The 23,194-nt window shown below is 39.6% G+C and overlaps 1 long non-coding RNA gene and 1 pseudogene across 1 annotated transcript in view; one reads left to right on the top strand and one right to left on the bottom strand.

The window, feature by feature from the left end:
* The window catches only part of LOC131836582 (uncharacterized), a 70,174-nt gene extending 48,363 nt beyond the window's left edge, over nt 1–21,811 (bottom strand). The window contains exons 1-2 of the long non-coding RNA XR_009355685.1: nt 20,174–21,811; nt 16,688–16,800 (exon numbers count right to left, since the gene is read on the bottom strand). This is a non-coding gene — a long non-coding RNA (uncharacterized LOC131836582). The remainder of the gene's footprint in view (nt 1–16,687; nt 16,801–20,173) is intronic.
* On the top strand, nt 8,532–9,602 carry LOC131836578 (diamine acetyltransferase 1-like; annotated as a pseudogene).
* Nucleotides 21,812–23,194: the final 1,383 nt, after the last annotated feature.

Below are 23,194 nucleotides of genomic sequence, written 5' to 3'. Positions count from 1 at the left end.
CAACTTTTCCATTACCTCCTTGTTCCCTAAGCTTGCAGTCTTGAGTCATTATTTACTCTCCCAGTTCTCACATCATTTATTCACTTATTTGACAATTACCTAATGACTATCCATACCATATCAGACCTATTGTAGGTGTTAGTATTATAATGGCCTCTGCCCTCCTAGAGCCAAAGTCCAGCCGGGGATACTAATAAGCAAACAAGCAATTACACTACTCCAGTGTTTCTTTATATTATAAATATTTTCTCCCTGTCTGTGGGATGTCTTATTTTCTTGATAGTATTGCTTGTAACAAAAATGTTTTTAATCTTAATGTAATTTAATTTATCCATATTTTTCTTCATCTTCTTCTTCAGTTCTTTGTGTTCTTTGTGTCATATTTTAAAACTGGGGGTTTTTTCCCCCCTATCAAATTGTCTTGGCACCTTGTCAAGGATCAATTGACTATAAATGGAAGGGCATATTTCTAGACTCTCAATTCCATATGTGTCTATCCTTACACCGGTACCACACTGTCTAAATTACTGTACTTTATAGTAAGTTTTGAAATTATGATTTGTGAGTTCTCTAACTTTGCTCCTCTTTTTCAAGATTGTTTTGGCTATTCTGATTCTCTTGTATTTCCATACAAATTTTAGAATCAGCTTATCGATTTCTTTAAAAAATAAAAAAAAAAAAGACCCATCTGAACTTTTGATAGGATTGCATTGAATCTGGAACCCATTTGAGGAAATACTGTCATACTGACAATATTGAATATTCTAATCTATGATTATCGGATGTCTTTCCATTTATTCCATCTTCTTTAATTTCTTTCAACATGTTTTATAGTTTTCAGTGGACAAACTTTGCACCTTCTTGTTAAATTTATACCAAAGTATTTTCTTCTTTTGATGCTATTATAAATTAAAATATTTTCTTACTCTTATTTTTAGAATGTTTATTGTTAATGTACAGAAATACAATTGGCTTTGTATATTGATCTTACAGCCTGCAATTTTGTGAAACTTCATTATTTCTGCTAGTCTTCTTTTTTCTTTTTAAGTGGATTCCTTAGGATTATCTATATACAAGACCATATTGTCTACAAATAGAAATAGTTTTACCATTCTTGTATCATCTGAATACCTTTTATTACTCTTTCTTGCTTAATTACCCTCCAGTACAATGTTAAATAGAAGTGATGAGAGTGGACATTCTTGTCCTATTCCTGACCTTTTACATCTATATTCACAAGCAGTTTTCTTTTCTTGTGGTATCTTTATCTGGTTTGTTCTGTAATGCTTATCTCATAGAATAAGTTAAGAAGTATTCGTTTCTCTTCTACTTTTTGGAAGGGTTCGTGGGTGATGGGTGTTAATCATTTAAATATTTGCTAGAATTCACCAGTGTAGCCATCTGGTTCTGGACTTTTCTTTGTGGGAAGTTGTTTTATTATTAATTAAATCTCTTTACTTTTAATAAGTTTATTGAAATTTCTATTTCTTCTTGAGGTAGTTTCAGTAATTTGCGTCTTTCAGGGAATTTGTCCATTTCATCTCAATGACCTAATTTGTTGGTATTTTATAATTCATAGTATTCCTTGTAATCCTTGTCATTTTTGTAAGGTGAGTAGTGATTTCTCTCTTTTATTCTTAATTTTAGTAATTTGAATCTTCTCTCTTCTTTTTCTTAGTCCATCTATCTAAATTTTTATTAATTTTGTAGGCCAAGTCTAACTGTTGGCTTCCTTGATTTTTCTACTGTTTTTCCATTCTGTTTTACTTATTTCCATTCAAAACTTTATTTGCTTCCTTTCACTCGCTTTAGGTTTAGTTTACTTTTGTTTTTCCAATTTCTTTTTTTTTTTTAAGATTTTATTTATTTGACGGACAGAGATCACAAGTAGGCAGAGAGGCAGGCAGAGAGAAAGGGAAAAGCAGGCTCCCCGCTAAGCAGAGAGCCCGATGTGGGGCTCAATCCCAGGACCCTGAGACCATGATCCAAGCCAAAGGCAGAGACTTAACCTACTGAGCCACCCAGGCATCCCTTGTTTTTCCAATTTCTTAAGAGAATAGTTAGGTTATTGACTTGAGATCTCCCTCCTCCTCCTCCTCCTCCTCCTCCTCCTCCTCCTCCTCCTTCTTCTTCTTCTTCTTCTTCTTCTTCTTCTTCTTCTTCTTCTTCTTTTTTAAGTAGGCTCCATACCCAGCATGGTGCCTCATGTGGGGCTTAAAATCACAACCCTCAGATCAAGATCCGAGCCAAGATCAAGGGTTGGGTGCTCAACCAAGTGAACCATCCAGACACCCCTCTTCTTTTAACTAGGCATTTACAGGTATAAATTTTCCCTAAGCACTGTGTTAGTTGCATCCTATAAATTTTGCTGTATTATTTCATTTTAATTCATCTCAAATTATTTTCTAATTTCTCTTGAGATTTCTTTTTTAGTTCACTAATAACTTGGGAATATGTTGTTTAATTTCCACAGATTGGTGCATTTTCTAAGTTCCCTTTTATTATTCATTCCTGATAGAATTCCATTTTATTTTTAAGTGAAGCATCCAATCAAAATTACTCTTGTTGCAATTCCATTTGAAATGTAAAAATAAATTAAAGCCTGTAACCAAATAAGCTTGAACAAAGCCATATAAGGAATGGACTCTGAAGGGGGAAAAAATGTAATAAGCATTCTGATTACCTTTTTCTGGTGACTCTAACTCTTCTTATTTATTTTAAAATGAAGAATATATATAAAATATCTTCAAGATTTTCAGAGGAAGCACCTAATATAGAGAACTTGCAAATACTCGTAAGAACAAAGAAATCATAGATTTTCAGATAGCAAAAAGGTGAATTGGGAGTGGACCAAAAAATATGAGTGGTTTCTTCAATCTAGGTTAAAGTGATTTCAAATAACTAGACTTCTACCACTTCCCTTGGCAGATTTATAGAATTTGTATAAGAAATATTTTCCTGACATTCAGGCCGAGTTTTCCTTTTCTCAGTTTCATCATGTTGGGCATAGCTTGCCTCTGTACACCACCCCAAACAATTCCTCTCCTTATTTAGTTTGAGTTTCGGCTCCTCAAGGACCTGCAGAAGGCTATTATATCCCCTTTTTTCATTCTTCATCCAAGCCAAACATATTCAGGCCTCTTAATCTGTCTTCTTAAGCCAGCTATGATACTTTTGAATTTCTGTTCTTTGAATTGAGTCCAGTACATTCACTCTTTCTAATTCATGGGGACCCTGAACCGTATGAGTCATAAGGACTCACCCTTGATGTCACATAACCAACTGTCCACCTCTGTGCCCCTGGCATTTCACTTGAGGTATAAAGCTCAAAATAGTACTTTCAAAAAAAAAAAAAAAAAGATGTTTGCTTTCCATTACCAACCACAGGTGGTTTTCAGTCTCACTGCTTTCCAAGTACTGAACCACCGTCCTGTTGGATGTCTGTCATTCAGATTATTTTTTCCCTCTTTCAGGAGGCAGAAATAAGCAAGTTCTTTCCCTGGCTCTCTCAGCATTCTCAGCAGTTCATCTGGTGTGGTTCAACCATTCACAGCTACAGACCTGCCAAGTTTACAAGTGCACAAGTTCTTTCAGAGTCCTGCTAGTGCACTCTGGCTATTTCTGAAGGCCTGGGGCTAATCTATAGCCTTATCTGCCTCCCAATGACTCGGCAGATTCCCTAACACAGACCGAAGTCTGATCATTTTGTATGCTTAAAAATCTAGCTAAAAGTGTATAATATTCTCTATCTAATTTTTCAAATGACACTCTCTAAAAGGTTCAATGGCTCTTGGGTTCCAATGGTGTTTTAGAACTGGTACACAGTAACTGCTAGTACTTACACAGAGTGTAAGATTCACAGATGCACCCTATCGAGACTGTTGATAGCTAAGCATTTTGCACTGGTTTCTACCTACTGATTTTTGGGGGGTGGTTTTTTTTTTTTTAATTTCTTTTCAATGTAACAGAATTCATTGTTTATGCACCACCCTCAGTGCTCCAAGCAATACGTGCCCTCCATAATAACCACCACCAGGTCTACCTACTGATTTTTATGAGCAAAATACACTAACATCTCACTCATTTGAATTCCACTAATTAAGAATGTAATGTTGCCATGGCTGAAACTTATCTCTACCCCTACGGAGGAAGATGCTCTAAGCAAACAAATACTACATGGGCAAGATTGGTACATTTGGCACGTCAAAAGCAATTCAGTGCTTGAGCACTGTAACACATAAAGTATTAAATATTTTCTCCATGAGTTTACCTTATATATTCACTAGAGCATGTTGGGTAGCATCTCCACTTGAAAGAGAGAGAAAAACTGATTTGAGTTACATATAGAAGAAAGAAGACTCTATTTCTTCCCAAATGGGAATTCAGATTTTTCTTTTCTTCCCACAGCATTGGAAAAAGTATATGTGTCTAATTCATTTAAGTCCCAACCACAGATGCAAAACCAGAACCCCAGAATGGATTCCATCTCCTACCATATTTCTTTACTTTCATTTAACATTTTGCCTTCAGTGGTCACTCCTCCCTCCTATGCTCAAAAATAACCCTGGAGGTGTTACCATCATGCGACTCCTTTCAGTTTGTGTCTTTGTTAGACTGTAAGCTCCTAAGAACAGAAATTGCATTTCAAACAGTATGGCCTCAAAGAGATATAAATTAATGTATAGGCAAGATTTGAATGTCGTAAGCCAAAGAAGTAAATAAAAGAAATTTCAAGTATTCTAGATGTCCCTTTGAAATGAAGGGGACTTTTCACTTTATTTTAAATTTATACGACAGAGACTTTTTATTTGCTGTCCCGACAGGTAGAATTTTACAGAGCAGTGTTTAGGGGAATATGGAATCAGACATTGGCTCAAATAATTAGACCCAGCAAATAAACATTCCCTGGCAAAAAAAAAAAAAAAAAAGAAAGTAGAACTAGTCATAAGACTAGAAACTCAAACCATGGGAGCCCAGGGCAGTGGTATGTTCAGATCAAATAAATCAACAAACCCAGATAAATCATTAACATACTGAAACTATGAGAAACTATGAGGAAACTTTGCTCACTCCCTTCACTTTCTAGATCCAGACACCGAGACCAAGAGAGATGAAGGGACTTGCCCAAGAACATGAAAGTAACACAAAAGCCAAAACTAAAACACACTTTTCCTGTTCTCCAGTCCCATGCTTTTTCTAGCTACATCCCAAGTTCGTTATTTACCCTGCCAGTTGAGTGGATGATCTTCCATATAAACCCAAAGACTTGTCACTGATTCAGATTTTTAGGTTTGAATAGGAAAAACATTTGTTCATATCTAACTCAAAGGAGGCCTCAGTTTTATGCTTTATGTAACAGTATTTAGTTCTTCCTTATGCCAGGTGTCATAGTTAATTACTCTTCAGGATATTCTCTAAGATTTTCACTTTAAAATGGTCATTATGCTACCACAGGGCTAAAAATATGTATAATGACTTAAGTCTCCTGACTAGGATGGTAAGTAGGATAGCAGGCTTTCTATGAAGAAATACCACTCAGTGAGCCAATTTAACTGTTTATGTAAGCTGATGAATACACAAAACTTCTTGGGTACAGGGTTGTTCTGCCATGTCTTGGGGAGCCCAGAGAACCTTCAGGTGAACAGTCACTATTGTTCCTGGCCATAATCTCATTTGGATGCCTGGTATATACCACAGCAAAACAAAAGGCCAGAAGTAGATTCCAGAAGAGAACTGCAGACTCGATACAATTTCTCACATTTCTAATGAGCAAAAGCAGCTTTTTCCTCCCTTTTCTTAAACCCCAAAGTTTCTTACATTTCCTAGAACCTTTCCAAGGTGTGGGTATTCATGTTGGTGTCAGGTGTCAGGAACATATATTAGAAGCCAACACGGTAGGCCCCTGGAAAAATTGTGAGATGCTTTCCCAGACATCAGCACCTCCTCAGCACCTTTCTCCTTTCTCTAGGCTTCTGTTTCCTCCAAAAGTATCCCATGTCCTGGGGATCTTGATAAAAGCTTATGGCAGGAATGGTAAATATATGACTTTGGGCCCCTATTCTTTGCCCGCTGGGCCTATGGCAGACATTGCTAATACAGAATTCCAAGTAATCATTCCTAAGCAAACATAGTACAGAAGATAAAATCTCTTTGCTGTCCCTGGCTTAAGGTTTCATCACAAGTCCCCGCACAAAATGGTCTGAAGAGAAAAATGACCCCAAAGCCTCTAATGACTCAATGCCTTTGGACAGTAAAATACAAAGTAACAAGTTGCAAAGCTGACATTTCTCCCTCAAGTCATACCATCCTAATGAAGAGCAGTCTATGTTTGCCATAATAAATAAGGAAGCTTATAAGAATACTGTACCCTAGGTCTAGAAATCCTTCAATAAATAGACTTAAACCTTGAGGATCTAGGGCTCAACTGCCTCACCATGCATTACTATGGCACAGTGGTTCTCAAAGGTGAGCAGCCATTAGAATCACCAGGATGGCCTGATAAAACAGACAGCTAGGCCCATTTTCAGAGTTTCTGATTCAGTTGGTCGAATATAGGGCCCAAGGATTTGCAGAAATAAGTTCCCAGGTGATGCTGACACTGCTGGTCTAGGAACTATACTTTGAGAACCACTTACTGCTGTAATCCTTTGAACAAGAATTCCATTCTTATCCTTATCCCTAACCCTGGTCACCTGAGATGCTCACCTGTATTCCTGAGGTTATAGAGGACTGAAAAAGCAACTCCATGGTCTTCTCTCTTTTTCTGTTTTCCCTGTCTCTCAGCAGTATTCTGTTTTGATACCTGCTCCTCTCTTCACTGCCTTAATGCTCAATCAACCAGAGTTTTCTCCTAAATTGGATAAATCTTCAGAATCTCATTATACCCCAAGAAATCTAAGATTTGGCCCATAGTTCTCTTCTCTAACTGAATGTCCTTTGTCTCACTTATTTCCATGAATGACTCCAACCACATTAATTTCTATTTAATCTGCATCTTCCAAACACATGTCTTCATTCCTGACTTTTTCCACCTTTATATTCCCAACCCTGGGTAGGGCACCAAATCTCCCATTCAACATGACCCACAAGACAATAGAATCTGCCTTTATAGTCTTGCCTTATCTTACTCTCCCCAAAGAATTATATACTACCAATGGTACTTCCTATAGGTTTTGCTTCCAAACTTGGTTCTGTTCACCTGGTGCCTTCACCTGAAAGGCCCTCATACCTATAGCCCCTTGTTTAAAACCTTTACATCTACCAAGATGCAATTATGTGCTGTCACCTTTATGAAGTCTTCCCTGACTACCTCCACTGGACAAGCTCTCTCCCTTTCCTGAACTCCTCTCTTAAGCCCCTAACCCATTCGGCCTCTTTACTTTCCTATGTCCAAACCCTCACCCTCCTATTCTGGATAAGCCCTTCTGCAAGGCATATGCTGGTTACCACATGGTCTCCTATTTTCCAAAACAATTCTGAATGCAGGTGTCTTATCCAATTATCCATATCAGTATGCTCATATTTGTCACACCATGTGTTTTAATTTTTGGCTCAGAGCATGTTTCTCAAAATAAATATTCTGTGATTTATTCTGGTACATTATCATACTTCTCTTCATATAAGAGCCACCCAGAAATATCACAAACATGCCTTTGATAATGATCTAATGCTTTCCACATTAAAACTAGCTCTTCTGTATCACAAAAACCTTTTACTCCATCCCACTAAAGGTGTTGAAGATTTAATCTGCATATTCAGCCCCAGCTACCCTGAGCCAGTTCTAACTCTCCAGCATGGTGGTCTATCAGCAGGCCGTAGCAGTACACAGAGTTTAGGATTAGCTTTGTTGTTGTCAGCATGGTAGGCTGTGTCCCTGAAGGGAACCACCGGTGCCCACAAGAGTCTGCTGACTGCAGTCTCCGTACCAGGTCTTGCTGAAACTCTATCCAATCTATATGACTCTGCTTTCTTCCCCAGTTCACATTTTATATAACAGTTCTTCCTGCTCTGAACCATATTCTTGATCAGCTGTCTACAGCTGACCTAACCTGAACAAGGCACCTCTCCGCAGGAACCTAGACTCTGTCACTATTCCTCCAGACCTCCAGACAGGCCCTCCTTGACAATAGAATACCATAAGTATTCTACTTCTCAGAGATCTCTGCTGTTGACCTCACCAAATTAGAGCCTACCTAGTGTTTCTGAGGACTCTTTAGATATGAGTTGGGCAGCCTCAGAGCCATTCTGTTGTGGCTAATGACAGCAGCCCACATGACACTGCCCTAAGAGTCCCAAGGCCTGGATGGCTGACCTGGACTTACATCCCCTAAACCTGAGCCCACTGTTGCTCTTGGATCTCCCTCTGTGTAGGGTTGAGAAAGAACAGACTGCTGCTATTACTGGCTGCCATATATCTTCCCATGGACTACATGAGTTTGAGCCTTAGTTGTCACTAACTCATCCCCTCTAATTCTAGCCTATGATCTCACAAGGAATGACACACTCCACAACAGTGACATGGGGTGAGCTCTCCTTAAGGAGTTCTTCCGCCGCGCAGGTTTAGTCGCAATCCGGTGTAGCTTTTCTGTCCTATACCGAGGTCCACCGGGTCATGGTGCCAGCCTGACTGAGAAGAGGACGCTCCCGGGAGACGAATGAGGAACCACCTCCTCCTGCTGTTCAAGTACAGGGGCCTGGTCCGCAAAGGGAAGAAAAGCAAAAGATGAAAATGGCTAAATTCGTGATCTGCCCGGCCACCACCGCCGACTGCAGTGACATCCTGCGGCTGATCAAGGAACTGGCTAAATACGAATACATGGAAGACCAAGTAATGTTAACTGAAAAGATCTACTAGAGGATGGTTTCGGAGAGCACCCTTTCTACCACTGCCTGGTTGCAGAAGTGCCCAAGGAGCACCAGTCTCCCGAAGGACACAGTGTTGTGGGTTTCTCCATGTACTACTTTACCTATGACCCATGGATAGACAAACTCTTGTATCTTGAGGACTTCTTCGTAATGAGTGATTATAGAGGCTTTGGCATAGGATCAGAAATCCTGAAGAAATCTAAGCCAGGTTGCGATGAAATGTCGCTGCAGCAGCATGCACTTCTTGGTAGCAGAATGGAACGAACCATCTATCAGCTTCTACAAAAGAAGAGGTGCTTCTGATCTGTCCAGCGAGGAGGGGTGGAGACTCTTCAAGATTGACAAGGAGTACTTGCTCAAAATGGCAGCAGAGGAGTGAGGAGTGCTGAGGCAGACAGTGACAGCTTCCATTCTATTTTAGATTAAATTCTCAACGGATCTTGCTTTCTATCCTATTTGTAGTCAAATAATAGAATGAACACCCATTCCAAAGCTTTATTACCAGTGGCGTCGTTGCATATTTGAAATGCGGTCTGATTAAGATGGCAATCTTGTATACGATTTGGAGTCCAATTTCTCCTTGAACATCTTTTGATAAACAAGGTGATATAATCTTCTTGTATATGAAAAAAAAAAAACTTCATTCTTGTGAGTCATTTAAATGTGTACAATGTACACACTGGTACTTAGAGTTTCTGTTTTGAATCTTTTTTTTAATAAACTACCCTTTGATTTAATTGGTAAAAAAAAAAAAAAAAAGAAGAAGAAGAAGAAGAAGTTCCTCCTGCCCAGACTCTTATCCTCTGGACAAGATGATGTAGATCTCTCTAGCACCATATTCTCTTTCCAACTAGCGTTAGAATAATTAAAAAGATTGGTCATGGAAGTGTAGGAAATCTTCTTGGGGGGGGGGGGGGGCTCAGAGCCTGAGACTTTTTGCCCTGAAACTTTTATCCATACCCTAGGGACCAGATATTGAATCCCACATAGAGAAGCACCACTGTCTAGGATTGGGCCAGATATCTGAACAGTTGTATGGTGGCTGATTTTGGTCTGTAGCTCAGAGTTCTCATGTTTATCGACTGGATTTATATGATTTTCTGATCTCCCTCAGAGGCAACTTCAATAGCTCCTTAATACAATGGATCTCCTAATGCAAGTTTAGCACACATAGGAAACAAAGCCATACTTACCCTATAATCACCAGCTGTGATAAATTCAACACGTTGCAGCCATTCATTAATTGATTGTTAATTTAACTGTTTGTTAACTGTCTTAAAAATAAGAATAAAATTTCAAGACCATCTTACTAGAATATACTGTTTTTGTATCTAACAAATTTTTTTCCATGCCATTGACAATGAAAATAAGCCCTCTGCTCACCCAACACTGCTAACAGAGAAATTTTACATGGAGAACATTAACTGTCAACCTCTTCAACTTACTTGTATTTTTGATCTATCATCTTATTTCTCCTTGATTTAATTTAATATAACTCAACAAACACTGATTTGAGAGCTATTGCATAACAGAGGCTGCTTCAGATGCTTCAGATGGTGTCATAATAAAAAATAGCAGAGTATTTGAATATTTACAAGACACTTTTCCCATACCTCATCTTATTTAATGACACACATCTAATTACCATATAGATCAGATCAGTGAAAAGCTGGTACTCTTTCTTCTTACCTCCTTATAACCAGTAAGCTATTCTAGATCTCTCTCAAGTCAGCTCTCTACTAAAAGAAAAAAAGAAAGAAAGAAAGAAAGAAAAGGAAATAAGAAAACTCGGTGTCCTAGGGAATTCTGATAACCAGGTTATATAACCAAATTACCTAAGTGCTCCATTGTCCCAATATAGACCCCTAAGACCACTACCCCACCTCACCACCTCCAAAAAAGCAAATTAACTTATTAAAATTTCCCCTAAATAAAAATGTCTTAAACCATGACTGTCACTAAATTTGAGGGCTAGCTTTGATACTGGCATCAGACTAAATAGAGTGGAATTCTGTTAAGACACGATTTGAACTATTCATCATGAACAACCCATAAAAACAACTTTTCAGATTGAACTTTTCTACCCCTGTCACTTCCATTAAGTCATCCATGACTTCCGGTCGTCCCACATACTTTGTACTGAAACACACTTAATCTGAAAATGTAAATAGTACGACTTGGGTAATTTTTCACTTAAGTGGTAATTTTTTTGTTAAGTGCTATCTAAATTAGCAACCAAGTTAAATCCACAGAGTGTAAATAGTTTTGTTTACAAAAAAAAAGAAAAATGTCTACATCATTCTTCTACAATGCATCTGAATACTAGCTGGGCTATAAATAGAAGATGCAAGAATGACTAATTCTGTTTTGATTCCATCTCTTCGATGACAAAGGAAATCCCTCTGTACGAACATTAAGCTAAATCATAACAGCTGGACTTGAGGAATTTTATCTAGAACATCTACATCAAACAAATAGGACTGCCAACCTTGGAGATGGACAAATAACTCCCAAAGGGACCCAGTTTTATAGCTATCAATTCAGGGTACTTGTAAGTTACAAGAAAGATTTAAATACAGCCTTGTTTTGCTAATAAAATGCAAAAGAAATTTATCCCCAATTACTCGATCTTGGAAAAATCTTTCTACCTTTTGTAACTGAAAAAGCGTATGCATCATTTGTAGCTACAGTCTTTCTTTTAGAAACTTAGTTATATCTTCAGAAATTTGTCAGCTAAATTAAGCCCCTGGCCGTATAGTGAAAAGTGTGTTGGCACCGCACTAGGCAGGGAATGAATGAAAGACTGGATTGAATTTTCCATGGAAGCCGACAATTAAAATTGTTTTCTTTGGTATATCCCCTTCTGTCAGTTGTTTTTGAGCTCTCCAAGAGAAGAAAAAAGTTAAGAAGCCTGATTCAGTCATTTCCAAATCTCACTTCCAGTTTCCATCTTATTAAAGACATGACTTAACTTTAATGTGTGTAACATAAACAGAATCATAAAAGGGAAAGAATGAGAACAGTCTGGAAGAGATGGTGTCCAAGGCAGGAAAATGCCACCGCTGATGTGCTCTTTTTATTGTTGTTGTACTTTTGTATTGTTTACTGGAGAAAGAGACATTCTCTGTCCCTCTGCTGCTGATTCCTCACCCTCCATTACAATCGTTGGGAATTCCGATTTCACAAAGTTATTACAATACAGCCACAAATAATCCATCTTGTCAAGTCCATCTTCGGGACTGAAGATAAAGTTGGAGCTGAGTCGCTACACACATCTGGAGAAGGTTCGTTACTTGTAATGGTGAGCCGCTCTGTTAATGCACCCATGAGAAAGGGGCTGACAGGCTGCATATTTCTGCAAACTGTTCCCAGAAAGAACCAATTTCCTGACTTCCATGTGGTGTCAATAATGGAGGCATGAGATGGAGCAGTGCTTATGAAATATTGAATCTGCTTACAGGACCAGCTAGAAGCAAATTCAGACCACCTGTGAGAGAGAGCCTTGGTCGTGGGTACTCATACTTTGGCATCCACGTGGCACATGTGAATGATATGCTCTAATCTATGTATTTGGACTTATTTGCCACAAAACTTCCTGACAGTAGTAGTACCAGAGAGAGAAAAAAAGAGAGAGAGAGATGCAGTAAAACACATTTCTGCGCATTTAGAATTGAAACAGTTCAAATCACTGACATTATTAAATTTACTATCATAAGCAGCCAAAGTTCATCTTATTCATCAGGAAAAAAGTGACTGATGTTTCATGGCATTAGTATTAGATCATTTTAGTTCTTGCCAATAAAAACAAAGCATTAGTGTTTCAATGTTTTAATATCATGATTTAATTCTCTCAATGATATTAGGACCAAGAAGCTCAACCAATGTGAAGACCCCATCAAAATTCTTGAGTCAAAACTATGGTTCTAAAATGAGTTCACCATCCTGACCTCCCATTTCACAGCATATATTTTATGCTTGTGACTTTCCAAATATGGGTTCTTAACATTGCAAATGTAAAGTTTTATATCACGAACTTGTGTTTCAAGGGTTTGCCTAAGTAAATAGAAAAACATCTGGGCTCTTTTTACTGGCAAAAGCAAAAGATATTTGACCTAAGATCAGATTCTGAGACTTGAACATTAACTTGGTCTTTCCACAGAACGTCTCTAATTTTTCCACAACTCTCTGCTGAGAGGGTTCAGCCCAGTGCTCTTAGGGAAAAGATGGGACTAAGTGCATGTCCCAGTAAGACATATGTCCTAGTTGGCTTCTCTTACCCCAAAATTTTACCCACAGCCCTAACCCATTCTTGTCTAGACAAGGGGATACAATTCCATGGTAGGAACAAATCTTCAAGATCTCAACTAGCCTGTGGACATTGAACTCAAGATCCCTTTATGGGATGCCTGGGTGGCTCAGTTGGTTGGACGACTGCCTTCGGCTCAGGTCATGATCCTGAAGTCCCGGGATCGAGTCCCGCATCGGACTCCCAGCTCCATGGGGAGTCTGCTTCTCTCTCTGACCTTCTCCTCGTTCATGCTCTCTCTCACTGTCTCTCTCTCAAGTAAATAAATAAAATCTTTAAAAAAAAATTAAAAAAAAAAAAAAGATCCCTTTAGAAAGGAGAATGTGCAGGAGACTGCTTCAGTTGTGAGCCTATCAGAGGTTTTGGTCTGTCCTGCCAGCAATTCAAAGGCACTATCTGTAGCTCTAGTCTGAGATTTCCTTGACTTCAAACAAAGCCCCCCGCCCCACCTCCCAGGACTCCAAAGACTGGAGCTACAATAGTCTACAGAACGGCATCCTGGGCTCACCTCCCTTTCTGACTTGACACTGCCCTCCAAAACAGAGCAGGTCCCATGAATGGTGCCAGAGTGGAGACTATCTAGAATCAGAACCAGTGGTATGACCACCTGTGCCCCACACTTCCAGGCAGAATGACCCCCATGGAGTTCCATGTCAGCAGCACCCATTGGACACACAACTCCAATGAAAGAATGCCCCCGGAAGTTGTGCAACATGGCCACCCTTGGACTGGCAGCCTAGTTTAACTCTTCTTGAAATTTTAATTAAAATTCAAGAATAACAAACCAAATCCCAACCAGCTTTTGGCTAAATCTTCTGTTTAAATGAAGTTTTTTTTTTCTTTTTTCTTTTTTAATTGAAAAGTTAAACTTCTTTGTTGGATATAAATAAGTGTGTTTCTTCAAAACATCCTGGCAAAAATAGTTATTGCCCAAGGATAAGAACCAGAGCCTGTTTCAACGGTCATCCTCTTGACAAGTTCAAAGTTTCTTAGAATTTTTGAATTTTAGAACCAGAAGATTGTATGTTAATAGGGCCATACAAAGACTTGTACATGGATGTGCATGTTACATCATTAATAATAGCCCAAAAGTGCAAACAGTCCAAATGTTTACCAACTGGTGAATGGAAAGACAACCTGTGGTATGCCCATACAATGGACTATTCATTCACTAATGAAAAGAAACAAAAGTACTGATCTATACTACAAAATGAAAGAACTTCCAAAACATACTCAATTAAAGAAGTCAGACACAAAAGACTACATACTATACAACTTTATTTATATAGAATGTTCAGAGAAGATAAATTTCTAGAAACAGAGAGTAGATTTATGGTTGCCTGGGGTTGAGTAGGGACAGAGTATAATACATTTGGGCACATCTTTTTGAAGTGATGAAAATGTTTCAAATTTGGATGGTGGTGATGCTTGCCCAGCTCTGTAAATTTTCTTTAAAAATCACTGAATTGTACACTTCAAAGGAAAGATTATATTTTTTAAAAATCATGGCTAATATATATTAAGAATTTTTTTTACAGATTTTATTTATTTATTTATTTATTTATTTGACAGAGAGAGATCATAAGTAGGCAGAGAGGCAGGCAGAGAGAGGGAGAGGAGGAAGAAGGCACCCTGCCGAGCAGAGAGCCTGATGTGGGACTCGATCCCAGGACCCTGAGATCATGACCCAAGCCAAAGGCAGAGGCTTAACCCACTGAGCCACCCCGGTACCCCTATATTGAGAATTTAATCTGTATTCAAGAGCTCTAATAAAATATTTATAGACATTCTCTTGTTTAATTCTTATTTAATTAAGACATTCTCTTATTTAATCTTCACAACAATCCTTTGATGGTACTCTTATTAGTCCCATTTTACAGATGAGAAAAATTGAGGCTTGGAATGAAAAACCATTCTTTCAGAGTCACACAACTAGTAAATGGTAGAATGAAGACAATAGTCCAAATGATCTGACTCAAAATTTAACTACCTTGCCTGAGCTACCCAGAAGATGTTCTTCAGCATACCGATTTGCCCTGAATTCATTGGAGGGATGGCAAAATATGGATTCTCCTTGCTCCTTAGTCTAATTAGGCAAGACCTAGAGCAAAAAGAACCCTGGGCCAGTTTCTTCAGGCTACAAGAGCCTCAGAAGTTTGTCCTAAGTGCCATGGAAATGGGTTTATTCTGTATCTGTGCCATGACTCAAAGTCCCAGCCCTGTTCATAATCATGTCGTCCTATATTGTAGCTGTTCACATTCCCTGCAAAGAGATCACACTGGAGGGCCTGGACTTAGCCTCTAGGTAAGTACTCTTTCTCCTGTGCATGGTGCCTTCTCTGTCATGATAGACTATTTGACTAGATGATATAACAAAAATTGCCCTTAAAAACAAAATAATTTGAGATGAAGAAAATTCACTTTCAAGCACAGAGAGTTATGGAATAGAACTCTGTGAGTCATTCTTTTTTTTTTTTTTTAAGATTTTATTTATTTATTTGACAGATACAGATCTCAAGTAGGCAGAGAGAGAAAGGAGGAAGCAGGCTCCTTGCTGAGCAGAGAGCCCAACGTGGGGCTCCATCCCAGGACCCTGGAATCATGGCGGGAGCCGAAAACAGAGGCTTTAACCCACTGAGCCACTCAGGCGCCCCTCTGTGTGTTGTTCTTAACTTCTCACTGTCTCTCAAACCAAATTTGAGCCTTTCTGTCTTCTTAATATCTTTTAATTTGATTCATTTCTCTCCATCTGTGCCATTGTTACCTGTCACTTCTTACCTGGATTATCCCAGTGATGACATACTATTCTCCGTATAATCAGTCTTGTCTTTGTCCCTGACTCTCTATGCTCTAGCGTAAGTAGTTTTCCTTAAGTATATAGATCATGTCATGTCAGTCCTCTCCTTTAAAAAAAATAAAAATTATTTATTTGAGAGAAAGAGAGCACACATGCACACATGAGTGGGGGTGGGGCACAGAGGGAGAGGGAGAAGCAGGGAAACACATTCCTCCACTAAGCGGGAAGCCCAACTTGAGGCTCAATCCCAGGACCTGGAGATCATGACCTGAGCCAAACCCAGCTGTTTAACCAAACAACCCACCCAGGCGCCCCATCAGTCCCTTCCTTAAAACATTTCAGTGGATTCCTACTGATCAAATTCTTTCATATGGACCCCTTTCACTCTCATACTCTTCCTATAGCCAGAGTCATCTATATTCAGCTCCCCAAACCAGTGTACAGATGGTGGGCCTTTGCACACGCTATTCTCATGACCTTACCTGAAGTTCAGTTTTGTCTGAATAAATAGAAAAAAAAAAAAAACAACTAGATTCAGTTTTCTGGAAAAATAAATATTTTTCTGCTATCAAAGGAAGAGACATTAGCCCCTCTCCCCTCTTCACTTGGCAAACTCCTATTCATCCTTCAGAGAGCTTAGAATATCTTCCTGGATACCTCCTCCCACCGTTCCCAGCTCTAAGCCTTCGTTAGACATTGCACCCTATTGTGGCTCTTACATGGTTCTTCATCATCCATCTCATCTTCTAGTCTGCAGCTTTGGGAAGGCAGATCTGTGGTTTCCTTCTGCTTGGATATATCCCAGTATCTAGTACACAGCACATTGAAGGAACTCAACACATTTTAACTGAATGAAAGAGAGACATAAATAGAATCCATAAGAGCAGAACTTGATTAACTTTTCTCTAGTTTAATACATCTACAATCTATCCATGAGCTTTTGTCCTTCAGCTTCCCTTTTTGTAGGAAAACAATGAGATGCAAAACATTCAGACAACTTGCCTACCAAGCAGTCACCTGGACAGAGCATACTGCCCGGTGGCTCTGGCTCCTTGGAAGGATGAGAGAGGATAACTGTAATTTTTAAATAGTCATTTGACTATTTAATATCTGAACTGGTTTAATATCACTAAAGTATAGCAAAATGGAAAAACTGATCCACCCTGAATACACCTCTATATAAATAATGTGTTTATGCATGGATGGGTAAGGACTGGCAGAGATAACAGAGAAATGAACACAGCTGTTCTGTCACAGTAATGGGATCATAGATGATTTGTCATACTTTTGTTATTTTACCTTTATTGTTATCATATTATCGCATGTGCTAACAAACATACATTTTTAAACATTAAGCAATCAATGTCTATGTATCAACTTAAATATTGGGTCTGATGGCAAGTCAATAAAAATAATAAATAGAACTGATTTTTCTATTTGATTTCCAATATGTGGAACTCCCTAGACTTGTAATGTAAATTTATTTGAAAATGTGCAACAATCATAATACTATAACAATATGTATTGCTCCATTATCCATGCACTGGGCTAAGCTTTATCCCATTGCCTCCATTTTACAAAATAATTTTTTTTAAAGATTTTATTTATTTATTTGACAGAGATTACAAATAGGCAGAGAAGCAGGCAGAGAGAGAGAGGAGGAAGCAGGCTGAGCAGAGAGCCCAATGTGGGGCTCAATCCCAAAACCCTGGGATCATGACCTGAGCCGAAGGAAGAGGCTTTAACCCACTGAGCCACCCAGGCCCTCCTACAAAAGAATTTTTTTTAAAAAACCTTAGTTTAAAGAGGTTAAGTAACTTCCTAATAAGTTGAAAGCTAGATTAGTGCTGGATTTTGCATGAATTTGTCTAGACCATGGTGACCAGTTGTTTAGCCAAACACTAATCTAGATGTTGCTAGAACATCTAGAGGTCTTTTAGATGTGATTAACATAATCAGTGGACTTTAAATAAAGCAGATTACTCCTCCATGATATGGTGGGCCTTGTCTAATCAGTTGAAGGTCTTCAGAGAGAAGACTGAAGTTTCCTGAAGAAGAAATAATTCTGCCTCTTGACTTCAACAGAAATTCTTCCTGTGTTTCTAGCCTTCTGACTCAAGACTGCAACATCAACTCTTACCTGACTCTCCAACCTGCCAGCTTGCCTTACAGATTTCAAACTTGGCAGGCCTCAGTAAGTGCATGATTCAATTCCTTAAAATAAATCTCTTGACAGTTAAAGAGACAGACAGATAAATAGGCAGATATTCAGATAGAGATAGAGGTCCTGTTAGTTTCATTTCTCTGAAAAACCCTAATACAGCTAGTAAGTAGTGTACAGAGCATGAATCCTGACTAGCCACTCCTCATAACTGTTTTAAAAAATAAGATAAATCCCCAAGTTGCATCTAAGGGTTCATCTACAGAGTGGCCTTCTGGCTGGAGGAGGGCAGGCCACCAGTGCTGGCACAGAGAGTTAGGGGCATCACTGGACAGCAAAAAGCCCAGCATGCCTTTCCCTTCACTTTGTAGTTTGACCCTGGTTTGTGATCCCCTCCCAGTGCCCTTCTCTACAAGGACGCAGACTACAGGGTAAGTCTCTGCGTGTCACTTCCCAGAAACACCAGTCATCCACATTTGCCTTCTCTTGCTCTCTCAAAGTTTCTCTTACTCAAAAGCTGTAGGTCTCAAGCACCTCACAAGACAGAAATATTACCTGTGGCTCTCAGCAAACATGGACCATTTAGGGAAAAAAGAGGAACAGAATTCAGTTGCAGCAGGGAAGAAGTAGATTTTTCTCATAAAAAAGATTTTTGAAAATAAAAAGTATTGAGTAAAATCATGGACGTTCCTCCTCTAAAAAAAAGTCTTAAGAACTGGGCTGGGGTTTTTTGGTTTTTTGTTTTTAATGGTTTTCTGGGACATTTTAGGTGTGGTTCACCATAACGCCAACAAAGATGTAGTAGATGCCTTTGCGAGGTTACTTTCAGCCCTCGAACAGAATCAGAGCCTGCACAAGCCTCCGTGGCCCTCTCCTAGCTTCCCTGGGCACCGGCTGGCCCAGGCAGGGAGCACATGCCAGTCTCAGAGCGCCTCCTCCCTTGATTTCTGAGCCGGGCTCACAGTTTGAGAGTCCTGGCGCTTAGCGAGCTTCCTGCTGAGCTGTAAAGTCATTCCAGACAAATCCCTGTGTTTACAGAGATTCCAGAGCAGCAGGGAATATCTCGGAATACCAGTGTGGATGGAGAAATTCGTGTGTCTGCACTAAGTTGCTCTCCACACTTGCTCTCCTCAGCTCCCCCTTCCTTCCACACCCCCTCCTCTGCTTCCTTCTCTCCATCTGCTGTAGTTTCCTCCACACTGAGTCATTCTGGGATGTTACTAGTAAAGTCCTTTAAAAATCAAGTTAAACCAGTGGGAGTGAAGTGGAAAGAAAGCTATTATTTAAGGAATAAATGAGAGAGGGAAAATGAGAAAGGAAAGAGCAAGTGGGACAAAGAAACGAGGTTTGGGGTAGAGCTCTGGTCTAGATCATTCCCTCAGCCTGTTATAAAGACAGACAAAAATGACCTATTGTAATGAACTGGAGCTTCTGTGGATCCTGCCGGCAGCTCAGAGCACATCAGCCCATTCTCCATCCATCCTCCACTTGGACTCAAGCATTTTTAAACCAGAGATAGAAAACTGAATTTAGAGTCAAAAGATGAGCTGGAGACCTGATTTTACTGCTTTGGAGCCACTTAACTTCTCTGGGCTCCAGTTTTTCCAGATTCTTAAAATGGGATATTCTCTAGTAATCCCAGGGCTGACAGAAGGATAAACTGAGACAATGAATGTGAAAAATGCCCTCCAGTTTATACAAATACAAAGCATGTTTAAATTCAATAAACAGCAAGTGTTTTCTATTCATTATTCTTTCTGCAGAAAGAAAATCTTTCGCAGAAAAACTGCCTTCCAGCCAGCATAACTGGGTTATTTTTAAAGCTCATACAAAAGCTCTAAAATGGAAAAGAAAAGCTAAAAATTGCCAGTCAGTAGGGTTTCCAAGACAGCATTGAGCAATCCAAAGTCATTGTTGAAGATCAGCAATCACCAATCTCTTTTAGACTCAGGGTATATGTAATTCAAAAGCAGCAGGTCCTCTTGCTAATACTTTCTAATACCTTTTGTTTAGAAAAACCCAGAGAAAATTTCACTTCACTTACTGTTATTCATATCTCAGCCAGTTCTCCTTAATCATAACTTTTCTTCCTTGGATCCTTAAGTAAGTATATAACCTGTTCTCAGGAAGCTTTAAACATGTCAAGTGAATTCTTATATAACCAGGTAGCCCAGGATGAGTTTACACAATCATGTTTCAGAATCTTGATGAGAAGAAACGGAAAAGAAAGTTGCCAGGGCTGTTGATATCCCACATGTGGTGTTACTTAAAACCAAAAACCTGAACTTGAGGGGAATGTGCTTATGTCAAACTATTATATGTCAGACCACGCCCCTGTGGGTGGAGGTGGGGTTTCCCCTGAAGGGAATGGATGTTCCCACTGTCAATCATCCTAGAGAAGGGTCAATCCTGGGCCAGGAAATGAGAGTTCTAACCAGCAGTCCTAAGAATGAAATTAGGAAAAAACTTGCTTCCTCTCTCCCTACGTCCAGGAGTTGGTTTGATCAGGATTCTGGGGCAGGATGCTGCCTAAAGCTTGTTCCATTGTAGGCATTGAGCTGTCCCGGGCCATGGTAGAGGCAGCCCAAGAGAGTGGCATAAGGTTCTAGGACATAAGGTTTTAATCTCCGAATTAACAGGTTTTGCTGAAGGTGGCCATTTGGACTTCACTGAGCTACATTCCACCCGTGGAATGACTTAGATTAGGGAGAGTTGTGGCCCTGTCCCAGACTCTGAACTGGATGGTGGTGGAGCAGAGTCAGCTAGGCTGCAAGAGGCAGAAGTGTCTGGAGATCCTCAGAGGCGATGGTGGCGGCAATAAGCACCAGCTGGAACCATCTTCCACATCAACCAGCATCCAGGTTGACCCAAGATTCACCTGGCACCCTTGTTAAATAGGTTTGGATTATGTCTAGGGTGGCATACAAGACTGAGTTTCTAGCAAGCTCCTTCCCAGGTGCTACCGATGCTTCTAGTCCTCCAGAAATAACAAAGGTCTAGCCTTTGTGTCTTGCAGTACAAGTCCAAGAACATGCCCCATCGGGAAGCCCAAAGGACAACCAGGACTGAAGGTAAGATACCAGTAAGCATGCCCAGGGCCTTTATTCATGTTCACGGACGCGCCCCCACTGGCTAGGGTTCTTACTGATTAGGGAAACATTAACTTGCTGTACTTTGGAGAACAAACACAAGAGTGAAATGTTTGCAACTCCAAGCTGGTGAACGAGAGGCATAAATGACTATACTCACAAATATCTAGCCATTGCAAAAATCAGAAAAGAGCAAAAATAATCATCTTTTAATGCTTAATTGCTAGGTTGTACCAAATCTTGTCTAGGAAAAACACTGTGTTTTCCCTTCCTCTCACACTAATACCACACACACAACACTGCTGATCCTGGATGTGGGGGTCTCCATAGCTCAGCCATGACAACCCCGAGTGCTGGCAGTTAGCACAGACCCCAATGATTAAGGGCTCAGTCCCCAAGGCTGAACCTTTAAAGGTATTTCAGGCAAAAAGATGTAGCAGATACAAAACTCCTGAGGGATGGAAGACTGATACATTCGAGGAAGAGAGAGCAAGGATGGTTGAAGAAGTAGACAGAAGCCAGATCATCCACAGCCTGGAATCTTCTGAGTTGTGCATGATAATGATGGTGGGTTAGACCAGGGCTCAGCAACTTTTTCTATAAAGGATCAAGGGGCAGAATCAGGAATATTTTACAGGAACTAATAGAACAAGAAAGGGAAAAAGTTCCCCAATTCTTTTTATTGATTTGTCATACAGGTCTACTAATGAGAAGAACAGAATTATTTGAGAGAGGATAATGTTCTGCTTAACTGGGGTTCAGATTTTGTGTTTCTAATAAAATTGGTTGAAATGTTCAGGGTAATGCTGATCTAGAATGAGGTTTTATGTATATCGTCTTTGAAAATGTCTTTCACAAAGGTAGATACTGACAAATACTGACATCCGTCCACAAGCACATGATTCTTATTGAGCCTATTAATCACTCCAAAAGCATTTATGGAATTCTATTAGATTCTTCTCTTGATATTTGCCTTTTGGCACGTCGCTATATTGCAGATGGATCACTTCCAACTGAAGTTAGATGGAAGCTCAATTGCACAGTTCAGAGACTTCACAACACAGAAATTCCCTTTGCACTTAACTTTGAGTTTAGAAAACACACGTGCTGCAAGTTTGCGTGGAAATGGAGATCTTGCTTTTTGTTTTAACTTCGGCAGCCTAGAAAGTATATTGGAACTTCCCATTACTTGTGATCCAATGAAATGACTTCTGCATCTAAGTTTCACATATAAGTGGTGTTTTGTATTGTCATGGTAGGATTCATTAACTAAGAAACAGTGCATCTGCCACAAAATTTCCAGCAACATTCAGTGTTCTCTCGTAGTGGTTGAAGAAAATCCTTCTGGTTCACAAAAATTTGAGTTGCAATTTGAAAAATTGCAATAAAGTGATACCACCGCTGAACTGTTGTGTGGTAGGGCAAGTCAGGATATCTAGCTTCTGTTTCTAGCAAAAATTCACAGAACCAACGTCAAGGGTTCTGTGTCCCCTGAAGCACTCCAACATTTTAGTCATCAGGTTGAGAAAGGGAAGGCAGTGAAAGAGACAGGAGAGCGGCCACCTCCGGAGGAGGAAAACCAGAAGGGGAGTGTTAACGGTAAGTTAAAAGTTGCAGAAAGGTCAAGTGGGCTGATGAAATGTATCTGCTGGTTTGGAGGTCATTAGTAACAATCTTGAAAGTGCAGCTTCCATCTCTTGATAGGAAAGAAGCCAAATGAAAGTGAATGAAACAGGGAGTGGAAAATAGGGACAGGAGAAATCTTAGTTGAGCTGTTTTTCCGTGAAGGGGCAGAGAAATGGAGCCATGGAGAAAGGAGGTCGTCATGGTGGCAAGGAAGACTTCTTTTTGTCTGTGTTTGGTTTTGTTTGATTTTTAATCTCCATTCTTTAACAAGAAATCACAAAGCCTCCTAACATACCAGAAGACTTAAATGTGAAAATGACCGCAGTAGGGCTCAATGACCAAGCATCCAT

The sequence above is a fragment of the Mustela lutreola genome, chromosome 7 (assembly GCF_030435805.1).
Source record: "Mustela lutreola isolate mMusLut2 chromosome 7, mMusLut2.pri, whole genome shotgun sequence".
NCBI lineage: Eukaryota > Metazoa > Chordata > Mammalia > Carnivora > Mustelidae > Mustela > Mustela lutreola.
This window is presented reverse-complemented; position numbering and strand designations above follow the sequence as displayed.